Source organism: Ammodytes marinus (assembly GCF_949987685.1).
Source record: "Ammodytes marinus genome assembly, chromosome: 6".
NCBI classification, from domain to species: domain Eukaryota; kingdom Metazoa; phylum Chordata; class Actinopteri; order Uranoscopiformes; family Ammodytidae; genus Ammodytes; species Ammodytes marinus.
Window position 1 is genome coordinate 11,859,304 of NC_137235.1, and position 14,618 is coordinate 11,873,921.

Below are 14,618 nucleotides of genomic sequence, written 5' to 3' on the forward strand. Positions count from 1 at the left end.
AGAGTCAGGTTCCTGTGCTGCTGCGGCTAAGTGCTGCAGCAAATCATCCCCACATTAGGAATATGGGCAATTAGCACTGTGGCACATCCCTCTAGACGCACTTCCGCCTACACCTTCACGCTAGCACACACACACACACACACACACACACACACATGCACAGGCACAGGCACAGGCACACATGTTCCAACAAAAACATCTCTCCACCTTGTCACACATTCATACATATATATATTTCTTTATAAGGAACATTTATATGCATCTTTTTTGGGAGGGATGTGTGATCACTTCAGAATGATCAGTATTGGTTATGTTGTTTAAAGATGATATATTTAGTTTATACATGATTTAAATGGCAAAACAGGATTTCAGTATTCCTTGGTATTTTACAACAGCACCCACAATCAAAATGAACAACTAATGTAATACCCTTTACACCTTAATAAAGGCAGCGCAAATTATAGAGAGCATGCATAACACTTTGCATAAATATCCCTAAACAATAAACCCATCTCTAGCATTCAGGTGAACGGAGAGAGATGCAGAGCAGGAGATGCCGTTCCACCTTAAGAAAGGTACCTTAAAAGATTATCTCGGTTATTTCACCGCCACTGAGCCGGCACTAATAGTCCAAGGCAGATATTGAAGAGCAGCGCAGGGCCGCAGAGATCTATTAGAAATTCCCATCTACGCGCCTCATACATATTGATTTCTGACACCAAGCAGCAATGAAAGGCCCAGGGGAATAATATATTTAGCAGGGTTTGCAGTGAGGAGGTCACAGAGTGCATAAAGATTAGCTGCACAGACCCCTGACAGGAAGACGTGTGAGCCCAAATTGTAGACAGAGAGGCACGCACTTATGCACAAGCCCAGACACACACACACACACACACACACACACAGAGAGCTATATATATATATATACACACACACAGTGTCACACATTGCAATTTGAACGCTTTTTTGGTACATCTTAAAAGGTGTTCGAACAGGGAAAATTGGGGCAGCCTTGTTTTTTACTGGATGAAAAAATAAAAAGGAAAACACATGCTTGGAGTCAAATCTCCACAGCAGGAAATATTCTTTGTTATTCTTATATTCTGTTTATGAGAAAAAATCCACTGTTAATTGATTCAGCCAATATTCCACACTGTGTTTAGAAGGATTTGGTGCTTCTTATCAACAATAAGGGCTTCCAGTGGTTTCTGTTTACGACTGTATCAGCTGCGATCCATGCAGTAAGGGGTTAGTCGAGGGCAGAGCATACAGGAGGTGGACACAAAAATAGAAATGCCTGCACAAGTGCCAATAAATACAACAGACATGCACTGAATATTCATTTTGTGAAGCTTTAAAAGGGAAATTGTGGTTTATTAGGAGTTTGGTTTCAACAGGGAAACAAGTGCAGTCAATAATACAGGTCAAAATGGGCTCACAGTTTTACCATATTAAGTACAACTTCTGTTATCAAAAGTGGATGATCTCTACCAATATCACATAAATTTAACCGAAACCACCCAAGACAAAGGGCAGTTTATTTTTCATATTGCTGGGGTTATTTATACAACCTGAATGGTGTATTTGAGAACCGTGATCATCTTCTTTAGACTTTTTAGACATACTTACTCTTTGCGTTCCACCATCTTAGCAATTGTTGTGGTAGTGTACAATCGTATCATAACTGATGTAGCTCCCAAGTAGTACACACGAGGCCAGAGGTCTTTGTCAGAAAACGGGTTTTATTTTCCAGGTCGAACCAACCCGTGAGAACTGGGTTTAAAGAGAAAAGAAATCAAATAAATAAATAGAATCGACAATATTAACATATGTCTGTTTTTACAGCAGCACAACAGGTGTTAAATTACACCAAAAAACACTTCACACACCTCACATACAGCCCGCAGCTCAATATTAACTTGCACATTCACAAATTAACTCGCATATACATTGTTACAATTTTACATCGTATGCAAATCACGATCACGCGCCAACCATGTGATGGAATGCAACACAATACAATCGTGCACGTTCTTCATAGACATAAATAAAAGATAAACATACCCCGTCCACTGCTAACTACTTAAGGAGGGAATCTTCTTGTATGCTTCTTCCTTTTCCTCTATTGTTTTTACTTCTTCTTTAAGTGCTTTTAGCTTTTAGTCTGATCTCACAAAAGCTTCACATTAGTTTCTATGCTGCAAATCAGTCTGGCCTCCAATCTCTGTGAGTAGGAGCCCAGCCTGTCCTTTGAAGGCAGCACTGATTGATTCATGTAGTTGTCAATCTAGCTTTAAGTCAGACCGGGTCCTCCCCACTTTCCGTTTTTGTTACTTGATGGCCGCCCCTGATTGGCCCGGTTACTTTTTGATCGGGCTCCTCCCCGCCGAGATTAGAGACAAGTCAGACTGAACAGCGGGAGAGAAACAAATGTGAAGCTCGCCAGAGATTAGCCTGGTCTCACCAGGCTTTTGGCTTAACTCCAAGGTCATTTCCGAGGATATAGTTGATGGTGTTGTTGCACTGAATTTTTCTATTCACCCCGGTGTGTATTTCTCTCTCCTGCGGCATTTTGCGGTCTTGGTTGGAGTCCTGTTTTGTTGGAGCGTAGGTGGTGGTATGGTGGAATGACTGGAGTGATTCTGTGATGAGCTTGTCCAGGTGAAAGGGTAATTTCTTCAAAGAGGATCAGACCACAGAGAGTGAGGCTGTGACCTGTGAGAAGGAGGTCTTGACTCCTCCTCAATGAGCACTTAACAGCGCCTCCCCGACCCATCTATCCGTACTCGACACTCCTCCCTGCTCTCACCTAGCCTCTACCTTTTGCATGCCCAATGCCATTGCCATTACTGCCCCCCCCCCCCCCCCACCCCTCCAATCTTGCTATGCCCCAATCCTCCTCCCTCCTTCCTTTCCTCATTCAAAGCACCACTCGGCAAGCCTCTTCAGAAATTACAATCGCTCAGGGTTTAGGCAATTTGACCAAATGCAGGGCCCGCGTGTAAGGATGGGGAAGGGGAGGAGGGGGCGGTTAGGACTGCAGGGTGAGCCTTGGGGGGGATTGGAATGAAATTACCAATTCAATGGCTGAAGCACCGCACAACACTGGCAAACCGTGGACATAAAATGTGGATTATCCGGTTTTAGGAGGGGGCGAAAAAGTGCAACAAAGAGTCTCAAGTCCACGAGAACTAACGCCCCCAAGCCCGCTTTGACAACCCTCTAAACCAACATTTTTAAAGAAAAATGCCAAAACCCACTCATTGTTTTGGCAAAAAACATAGAGATTTGTGAAAATAATGTTCTATAAGCATCTTATTCACCTTCAAATCACAGAGGGTTTCCTTGTTGTAGAATTGTTATGGGGAAGTGAGTAGGCTTAGAAAAAAAAAAGCTTCTCTGGCTGATGACATTTGCTCATTTCAGGAAGAAATACAAAACAAAGACGGAGCTGATTTCATACACTTCCACCTGAAGTTACAGACTACGTTGAAATTCCCACATTGCAAAGAGGCGAAAGTAAGATGGCATTGACTTCTAAGATGAATGCAGATTTTACAGTATTAAAAAGCACTAGATTCAACTCCACGCACATTATACAGTACCATGGGGCGTAAAGGCAGAGAGAAAACTCCTCCCCTTTGCCATTTGAAACACTGGAGAAGATATTCAGCGAACACTGCCTGCTCTAAGCAAAATACATGATTTCCCACTCCATCATGGGCTGAATGGTAGGCTTTGGGCTGACAGTCCATTTCAAAGTTTTCTATCTCACTTTAAAACCAGAAAGGAAAAATGCTTGCATCATATATGCGCATTATCATCATCATCTCAGAATACTCTTTTCGGTTGATTATTGAAGAAAGAAGATCACTGATGTTTTTACTACTTTTGTATACAATTGTATGTATGTACATTGATGCACACTTGTCTAAACTTGCCAAGCAAAACCTAAAGATATATTTGTCCTTTGTCTCTACTCCGTCAAGGCAAAGCATGACAGCCTGATGAGGCCGCACGTCACACCTTGATCCCAAGCCTCACAGTTTGGATGACGTGAAAAACAAGCAAATGCTAATCCAAATGCAAACCATTGAAATTGATGAATCGCAATCATCCGTGGCACCGTGATGAATGGCGATGATGCTAACTACGATATTCATCAACCCACCATCAGTTATCCTAAGGTGGCTTAATGTTTCATCCCTTCAGACCTCAGAGTGAGCGGACAGCCATCCCTCATCACAGCCGAGCTGGAGAGCTCCACACACATTTCAATCTTGTCTTGTCATCTCCCCCTCGGGCGCAGACACCCACCCTCAAAATCATCATTTTTATCAGCCCCAGTAAACCTTGGACCATAGACGGTATTGAAGATGCAGATTTTTATGGACTAGAGAAAAATAAAAAAAACAGTCGAGCTGAGCAGGGCTAGGCTATTTGTTTGTTTGTGTGTGTGTGTGTGTGTGTGTGTGTGTGTGTGTGTGTGTGTGTGTGTGTGTGTGTGTGTGTGTGTGTGTGTGTGTGTGTGTGTGTGTGTGTGTGTGTGTGTGTGCGTGTGTGTGTGCGTGTGTGTGAGTTATTTAGTGGGAGCAGTAATGGGGACAGCCAAGACGGGGCTCAAGGGGTAGTCGCAATGGCAGGAGGTCTTTCAGCGTGTTGGTTACAGTAAATTAGCATTCGAGCTGCATTGCACGTTTAGCACTTTGCGATTGGGTTCAGCAGAGGCCTCGCCCAGACTGTCCCTGGGGGAAACGTCGACAGCGGTACAGCGGCACAATGGGCGGGACCGACCTGTCAAAATTAGATAATAAAGCACCGCGGTGCTGGCGGATAAATGCGTGTGAGAGGGCATCCATCTTGCAAGCACGTTGCTGAAGAGGATGCTGCTAAATGACAGCGAGGGCTGGTGTGTGTGTGTGTTAGTGAGTTTGTGTGTACATGAGATGACTGTGGGGAACCAATGGCAAACCAACTTTTTCTTTGCAGCTAAGCTTAGCCCTTTTTAAAATATCATATAAAGAATTATGATTAAAGTGTTTATGTAGAAAGGAAGGGTGACAGGAAAGAGAAAGAGGGATTGAAATGTAGAATTGTTGGACCAGAGAGGTGTAGGAGAAGAAACAGAAAGACAAGGGAAGAAAGAGCGACATAGCGTTAGCGATACGGAGGAATGAAATTAAATGTCGGCCGGGCACTTAACCTTTCCCTAATACTGCGCGGCCTGCTGAACCAGCAGAGTCCCTGATGTTTTATCAATACTCCTAATTAATGTGCAGCTGCCATATTTTTGACAGTATTTATACAATATGGCTGAGTAATGCAATCAATAATATCCATATTCATTTTCTTTATCCCCTCCCTTTAAAATGTCCATGCACTTACTACTTGGCTTAAGGGGATACATCTCATATTCTATATTTGTGTCAAGACCATACCCCACACTAAAGAAATCCTGTGTTGTCTGTTTAGCATATGTCTTAGCTTTCACTTATTCCTCTTTGGACCTTTATTGAAAACACAACAAATGAGTCGCATCATTACATCGGGTGACATGTCTCTTCATTAAGATTATCATTGGCACTCTAGGCTATTTTGAGGAATTCCCACTCCAGCACCAAATGTTTATTGATCCTCAGCAACAACAAAGAAAATCTCTGTTTGACTTGACATTTGCCTAAAATTCAAGTGGCCGTTTGTTTTAGGAAATGATTTAGCATTTCGGTTTGAATTAGACTATAGTATACTATTGTATGGCACTGTATATTTGTGAGACGTTTTTTTGAGTAAGAACAAATGATTGACACATTATTGTCACCATGCTGTAAATCATCGTCATCTTTCTTCTTCAAAATGTTGGAGTATTTCTGTTTTTATGAGGAGCTCTAACTACTGAAAACTTTAAAAAAAGACCTTCTTCAGTATGAAAAATATTTGTCCTACGTTTTTTGTTTTTCACAGTCCCCATATCACAATAAATACTTTGCGAACTTAGCTTTGAGTCCATTTGTCCAAATCTGAGAAAGTGCTAGTATTCCACTAGATTTCTTTCTCTGTGTAAATAGAACCTGTCTTCTTAGTGCCGCACGTGTTTCTAGCCCAGGGACACACTTCACAAATACAGATATCTTTCCTTTAATCATCCATCATTCATTCTCCTTGGTGTACATTGTGCTTGCCATTGTGAGCGGCACTGCTGCTTCTTGATTAATGGCTTTTTCAGAGAGGTGCTGCTAATGGCTCTTTAATTGCTCCGACTTCCTCTCCTGGCTTCCAGCAGGTCGACTCCTGTTCCTTACATCGCAGGAAATAGACAGTTTATATAAAAGTGGAGGAAAAATTGTTTTCTACGACTATCTCTTTGCAAGCTTTGCTCGCATGTTGGAGCGTTAATAACTTGTGAAGAGGCTTCTCGGGGGAAAAAGTACCGAAACCATTCTTCAAGGTGCTTGTGGTCATCCTTGTGAAGCGATTGGTGTATTTAAGATGTCCTTTTGTTTGAGGGTCATATTGTACAGCTTTTGAATCCCTCTGTATACTATATTCAGAAGAGACGCATGTTCCTTTGTTTCTGTCATAAAGAGGTTCACAAACTCATATATTTCCACTAAGCATGGCTCAGAAGGGCAACACAAAAGACGAACACTGGAGTGATTGTGAAAGCCCACCTCAAGCCAGTAAGAATCCTTTATCAATGCATATACAGTATGTGTAAAGGGGAAATATGCAGCAGGCCCTTTGTTGTGTTTTTCACAGTGAAGTTTATCTTATCTGGATGTCCATTGCTGTCATAGAGCAGTAGTGCAGGGAGAAGCATGGCAGGGCATGGTGGTCATCTATCACCAGTGAACTGGCTCATAGCTACAACCTGTGTAGAAGTAGAATTGAATTGAATCAGCTATTACAAACATGTTACTGGTATTAAAAAAGTGTACTATAAGCTTCACCATCAAGTATCAGGGTGGAAAATCCATCATGTAACATTCTAATATCCAGGTTTTGCAGCACATAGCAGCACAATTCAACCGATTCAACCTCATCTTACAAAATATTGGAAATCATTTATATGGAGGCCTGCAAACAAGCTTGGTGAGTGATCAGACATGGGAAGGGCTCTCTCCTGATCTGGACATGACTAATTAGCGTCCACATTGATCTAGAACATTTATTTTGTCATCTTTAACTATTTCCATTATATTCATCCTGACAATCTTGTATGTTCCCTGAATTAGATTGAATTTCCTTTCCCATACTACTTTTACAATCAAATAAAAATATGAATAAATGTGCTACAGGATAAATGAAGAGAGCACACTCATTTTTTGAAACTTTGAATTAAAAGTGCATGTGTCCACACATGCATTGTAGGTATATGCAAGCAATAAAACACAGTTTTCCAGACAGGCTGTATGGATAGGCATTAGTCAACTTACGGATACAAGTCATCTTATGAAGTCAGCGGTTCTAGGTGTTGGAGTCACACATACAGGAACATAACAACGTGGCTGTTTCTCCACTAGCTTTGGAGGTTTTGGTTAAAGGGTTTCAACAGTACAAAGCTGAACCAGTGATGGACATGAACATTTTAAAAAGAAGAAGAAGGAGGAGCGAGAACGGGAGACTCAGCTCCGCAGAGTTGGAGTTACAGAAGTTGGAGGCAGAGACTGCTTTAAAGATGGGCGTCAGTTGGACATGGCGGGTTTAGGAGTTGCTCGTAATGTTACCACTGCTGGCTCACACTCCAAATTCTGCTGTTGCATTTGATGTGAGCAAACACATTTAGTTATTAATGTAAAGATTACATTTTTGTTGAATATGGCATTAGTGACCAAAGGGCCAATGTAATTCAAGGAATGACCATAAATGAGATTTAAGGCAGAAACGATTAAAATAGAATAGAAATAAAATGGAGTGTGGTTTAAACAAGGATCAAAAGACAAAGGCCTAATACAGTATACAAGTGGGAAGTATACATGAAGTACACTGCAAACTTGGTGTGTGCACATGGTGGATTGATGTTTTTTTTATGTCCTCCTACTGAGCAAGTTAGTCGGCTATTGGATCTTGGTAAGAGGGTCTTTTATTTTTTAGGATCCAGTGTATTAAGCAGTGATGTAAGTAAGTAAAGCTATGACAATTGAATACATTGTGATATATATTTCAAATTCTTACAACTCTTAAATAAGTTAAATGTCTGGTCAAACACCAAGGCAACACTAATGAAGTACAACTATGTGGCTGTAGTAACACTTCTGATTCTGCAAACTTTATAATGCTTGTGCCAATGTTAATGTAATTCAGTCATGTCTCATTAATCTGCGTTGAAAACTAAGAAAAAGGAGTATGACTCCCAGTTGCAAGGAAATTTACTCTTAACAAACCTATTAGCACAGAGTTTATTGTATGATGAACCCCCAGACCTGTGAATTTGCACATACAAATGAATACATAAAACTGGAGTTATTTGGTCTTCCTCAGATAAAATGAGTGATCTTGACCTTGAAAAGCTGGAAATCAAAATGAATAGAGTTAAACATGAAGTCATTTTTTAAATGAGCTATTCTGAAGACTGTGTTACAATATGTCTGCTTTTTACTCAATGCCTGATTGTTAAGAAATACATATACTATGCTTAGCTTGTTTAATGTATGTAGACATTCTCAGACATAAATAATTCATTCATTATATTATTTTGAAAAGCCCTATCAAACCACATGAAACTATTGCTCAGTTGCACAGTGGGACCTCTCAACTTCACTGTGACTTCTTGCGGACACAAAGGTGTCCTCACTCAACTCCGTATACATGGTGTGTCTCCAATTTAATGTGGATTGCCTTACATTTCCACCACATAAAATATTCAATTAAAGCAAACTGTCCCCCATTATGAACTATGGGCTTCACATTCTAAAAGGGTTACGGTTTGAATCAATGAAAACAGCCATCCAAAAAATAGAATTATTGTAGAATTGTCATTGTACCATTTATTCACTATGCTCACACTACTATACTCATGAGCTGCTTCACTTAAATGACCAGCCAACAGATAATGTTACTGTAGGACAGTTGTATTTTTTTAGATGAATGCAAACAGTCTTATATCCTCATCTAAAATGTTTCCATAGTGTTGAATGAACACTTCCACATCTCAGATGATCTGTTGCCGTGGTTATCCATTTACTACGCCTAGCTAGCTTTCTCCATTTTGCAATGACAAAGAGAACAAAAATGGACATGAAACTGATCCAACTAATAATGATTTTTTTTTCTACAGTACATTTCAAGAACATTACCGCTTATGCAGTATGAATTTTTGTTTCTTTGGTTGGATTGTCACAGAAAGACAGACTTTTCACTTTTGAATATAAAAGTGACTGTTACAAGCACTGATTGTGTTGAGTTACTGGAGTTATAATGTGCTTTTTTCAAAGAGAGCTGCTCTATAGGTTAATCACCACATTGATGAACAATATGTCACAATAAAAGCTAAGTTAAAAAAAACACAGCCCCCTCATTCATTTCAATGAGGCCGCTGCGTAGGCACAGCAGTGTTCCCAACTCAAAGGGTTTAAATCAAAAAAGCAATGGGCAATCAAACATGTGCTTGTGGATTACATTGTTGATTAAAAATCATAATAGCACTGTTTACCTCATGTATGGCGAAATGGAGTATAGACTGATTGTCTTTGTAATAACTGTAATAACAGTTGTAATATCCTCAATATTTTAAACTGCTGTGCACCTCATTGATGTGTAGCTCAAATTGAACCTCCGTCTGACTTGTCTTTTGTAACAGGGGATCCATGGATTTGAATGCCTACTGAGTTTGACAACACAAACAGAAGAAGACACTGTTGAAATAAAATACAATAAAAATAGCATCTAATGAGTAAAATAAGTTAACACTGTGTGGAATGGATAGGCACAATTCTATTCAAATAATTGACTATAATGATCCATATTGTTGTCACATGGTAAAATATTTTGTTTTAACAAAATAAAGGTGAAAAGCTGTATAAAGGTCAAATGAGTTCCTAAGTTATTTAGAAATGGAACATAGCCTACTTCACATCTATCCCACTGTTTGATATTTACCCATGATTTTGAAGAAATAGTAAATCGTCTATTTTTTTTTATCTGAATTCAAATCCATCTACATTTTGTGTAAAGAAAAGAGTGCAAACCATGAACCACATCTAGCACTTTGTGTGCAACCACAGCCCTGTAAAAAATAAGGGGAGTGGGCAATAAACCCTCTATTTTTCAGTGGCCACAATGCCAGCGGTCGTTCATTTCTCCATTTCCATTTTTTTCCTTTTTTTTTGTGTGTGTAACAAGGGAGGTTTGGGTGGGCATATCGTTAATAACGGAATAGTGATTCATCATTTAATTATGATTTGACAAATGCTTGCGCCTTCCCCATTCTCGGCATCCTCCTCCCTTTCAATTCTCCGCTCTGCCAAACTGTCACGCACTCCCCCCGTGGGATTAATTCGAGCTGTCTGTCTTTGTGAGGCTGCCGGCGCTCTCGGGGCGGCGGGTGCACGACACTGTCAATGAACAGAGAGCCTGACACTTCCAGGGAGCCGCACACAGACGCACTCTCCCCGCTCCCCTTGTTATTGTTTTCACCTTAACCCCTTCCTGCCTGCTTCCCTGCTTGCCTGCCTGAGTGCATCCATGTGCACTTTCCTCCCCTCCCTTCTCCACTTTCCTTCTCCTGCTTTCTCCCTTGGCTTTTTTATGCCCCTGTCTCTCTCTCTCTTTTCTGTCTCTCTCTCTCTTTGCCTGTCTATACATCCCTCCCTGCCTCCCTCCCTTCCACCCACCCGGCCTTTCTCATTCTCTCTCAACCCTTACAGAGAGAGGGACAGCAGCATCAGGAGGAAATATCACACAAAGGAAACAGTGGTTCTAGCTCCAAAGGAAAGGCAGCGTGAACAGAATGGGAAAAAGTCATGAAAAAATCAATTAGAATATTTATCTGCTTGTTTATAAAAAAAAAGTTGAGTAAGGAATTAAAGAGCTACATTTTAAGACTTGTTAAGCAGCCACAGCGTGCACAGGATGGACAGTTAAAAACGGATCCATTTTAAACCACGTCAAGCTTCCCGGTGACAAGTGATGCTAATGGGTGGCCATTAAAACAAGGCATGTTTGAGTTGAACCGGAGAGCCTGTGCAGCCAAATCCAGCAGGCCTTGGCCCCAGCTGGAGAGATAAGGTTTAATACCAGGCACAGGGCCCAGTCTTATCTCCCCTACTGATAGAGAGAGCACGGAGGAGAGGGGAGGGGAGGGGGAGGAGAGAAAAACAAGAGGGACAAAAACAAGTGTCTTGCAGGGACCCTGGCTGGCTGCGTGAGTGCGTCCTCCTGCCGTTGGCATAGAAACTAATCCACGTTCACATTTAGCACCTGACTCGCTGTTTTTCACCTCTCTCTCTCTCTCGCTCTCTCTCTCTCTCTTCACGGCCATGGTGCATTGGGAGTTGGGGGAGGAGAGGGTAACCGTGAGCTTTCTCCCTCTCATAATGAGGCTCGTAGGAGGGAGGGGATGGGGAGGAGGAGAGGAGGGAGAACAGTGAAGGAGGGAGGGTGAGCTGGCTGGCTGGCTTTCTGGCTGGTTGGTTGTTCGGCTGACACCCCTTGGCCTGGAAGATCCAACTGTGTCTCCCTATAGGTCACAAACATGCTCACACACGCCCAGATCCTGACCGCTGCTGTTATTCCACAGCTGGAGGACAGCAAACAGTATTGGAGGCAGTATTGATTAACCGGGCTAAAACGTGCATAAACTATAGCGGCTGGGAATCACAAATTGGATCTGGTCGGCGTTTGATTTTCTTCAGCGGTTTGTTAAATGTGTCTTATCCCACATCCGGTCATCATTACCAAACACGGCGGATGCTGTAGTCTTAGCACACCACACTTTACACTCAACCTCATTTCTCTTCTCATTCACACAAAGGAACTGTTTCTTGTGAATACCCGGAATCGGATTCAGGTAGCAGTTCAGTAAAAAATGTGACATTGTTCAAAGAAACTTTGTTTTCCCAGTTTATTTTGTTGTTGTTCGTGTTATGTTAGTTTCAACTAATCTAGCATTGAGCCACTTACCTCAAGCAGAGATAAATAGCGGACTACATATGCCTGGTAAGCTCACAGGTTGGTTTCACACCTGATAGTTCACTTATAGTTTGCTTCCTTGGTTCACATCAGATAACAGAATGATACATTGTTTCGATTTTCAAATCAGTTGGTGAAGTGAAACGAAATGCAGCAGCATAAGCCCTGTGAGAAAGTTCTTGTCACTCATTGGTCAGATGTGTCAGGGGCAGGAAGAATACCTTAGTCCTAGAATTGCTCTACAATTGCTCAGAATTTCCATGTGGCAAATCTTCAGAAAGAAACTACAGGAAGTAGATTGTCTTCTTCATCCCATAACAAGTAAACAAGTTGGTTACGGGAGCTTGTTACGCAGTTCTTCCTGCTGTTGTGTCAGACTCAGTCCGCTCACGTTCTCACCACAAACGGACTGAACCAGAGTTCGTTTGGAAGCGTACCGAGATCACCTTTTCAACAAGGTTCACTTTTTTGTCCGCTTTGGTGCACACCCGAGTGTGATTGCTGTGTTCTCACCAAGGTGAAAGAACTGCAGCAAAGAAGGAAACTAACCTGAGATCTTTTCAATCCAACCAAACACGACAGGTGTGAAAGCGCCCTAACTCCCAAAACTTATACAGACACTCGGGGTGGCAAGCTAATAGAGCCAAAAATAGCATTGTCCAATAAGCTGTTGTGTTCGGACCCTTTCAGGTGATTTCAGACTGTTTTTTTTCCTCAAACTGAAGTTCCCCCATCAGAACTCATGGCATATACAGTAACCTTGTGCAGTCACTGAGATGGTCCCACACTGTGGTCACAGACAAGATCAACATGGCTATGCATCATTCGCCTAAACACTGCTACGTATATCAACTCAGAGGAGCAACTTTGATCGTATTCACATTCAGTCATTTCGGGGGAAAAAGGGGAAAAGCATGAAACATTGAACATGCAAATGGGAAATTTTCTAAAACTTCCAACTTCCAGGAGGGTAAATATTGCTTCACAGTTGGTTGAGAGCTTCAGGATAACAGTTAATTGTCACAATGATGAGATGAGCAAAAACTGACACACTATCGCGCACATTATTGACCCTGGGATTTTTCATGGACTGGTCAATTTATGCCGCTTTTCCACCGCACAAGTAGCTCTACTCGACTCAACTCGACTCAGCTCAACTCGGTTTTGGTACCAGCATGGGTCTTTTTCCACTGCAAATAGTACCTCCTGAATGTGGGCGGTGTCATCATACAAAGGGGCAGAGAGCCGATTCCCGAGCAAAGTAGCAAAGCAGAAATGATGAGCAGTTGTTGTGCTATTAACTGAACCAACCGCCAAAATTACAGATTGGAAAATGTTTAAGAAATACCCCCCTTGTATCTGTTTGTTAAAAGAAGTAGAAGAATATTGTGACGGGCCATTAAAAAGGGAGGATTGGTGTCCCGATGTGTGACTCTGCCACTCAGCTGTAGGGATGTGTCACATACATCCCTATGCACGTTAACACAGGCATCATAAAGTTTTGTGCTTGTTTCAGAATACGTGTTTTCAAATGCAAGCCGTGTCTCAGCCTGAATAATTTATTGAGGTTATCAATGCAGTCCGAGGCTTACAAGTAATCACTGCTATCATTTCTGTCCCAGCTGGCTACTAGGATAGCTGCTAGCTGCCCTCCTCCTCTTGTGTCGTGTACAGTATGTTGAAAGTAACATCCCTAACAACTAACACAACTGGGTGAGCTTAGCGAATATATGGACATTTCATTACGTTTTTTTTCGGATCTGTGAAGCAAATCAAATGAAAGAGAGCCAGAGAAGGCTGCAAGTGTATTTCGTCTCACCGTGTACAGCACGTGGTGAGACAAAATACACTTGTAAAGTCCCAGAGAGTTGGGAGTGTACACATGGACCTATAACAGAATGAAGAATCTGTGGCCGGCAGTCTGCCAAAGTCACCTTTTAGCATCGGCTCAGCTCGCTTGGAACCTAGAGCGAGGCGATACCAAATAGCCGCCGCTACCAGGTACCAGGTACCATGTTTTTGCGGTGGAAACGGCAAGAATGCGAGTTGAGTCGAGTTGAGTTGAGCTGATACCACGCAGTGGAAAAGCGCCATTAGTAGCATTTCCGGACAAGCAGGACGTTTCAGGAACACTTTAAAACAGTCAGAGTCCTCACGGGCACATACAAGACTGCAGAATGAGCTGCTGGATTGCATGTCAAAAGTCATCAGGGAACACAGTATGGATGAGGTGAAGCCAGATTCGTAGCAATCCAAGCAGATGAAAGTCTCCACACAGACTAGTTAGTGATTGTGTTGTGACACATTGACAGGTGTGTAAATAGTCTTATTTGGTGGAAATTATCAGCCCAGTGCTACTGCTCTTTTTTCAGCTCTATAAATCCAAAGGTGTTTTGAGGATCAACTGATAAATGGCACCTCATCTGTTGATGATCACTATGGCATCCTTGTCTCAGGTATGTTGACATCTAGTGGTTACAAAGTGAAGAATT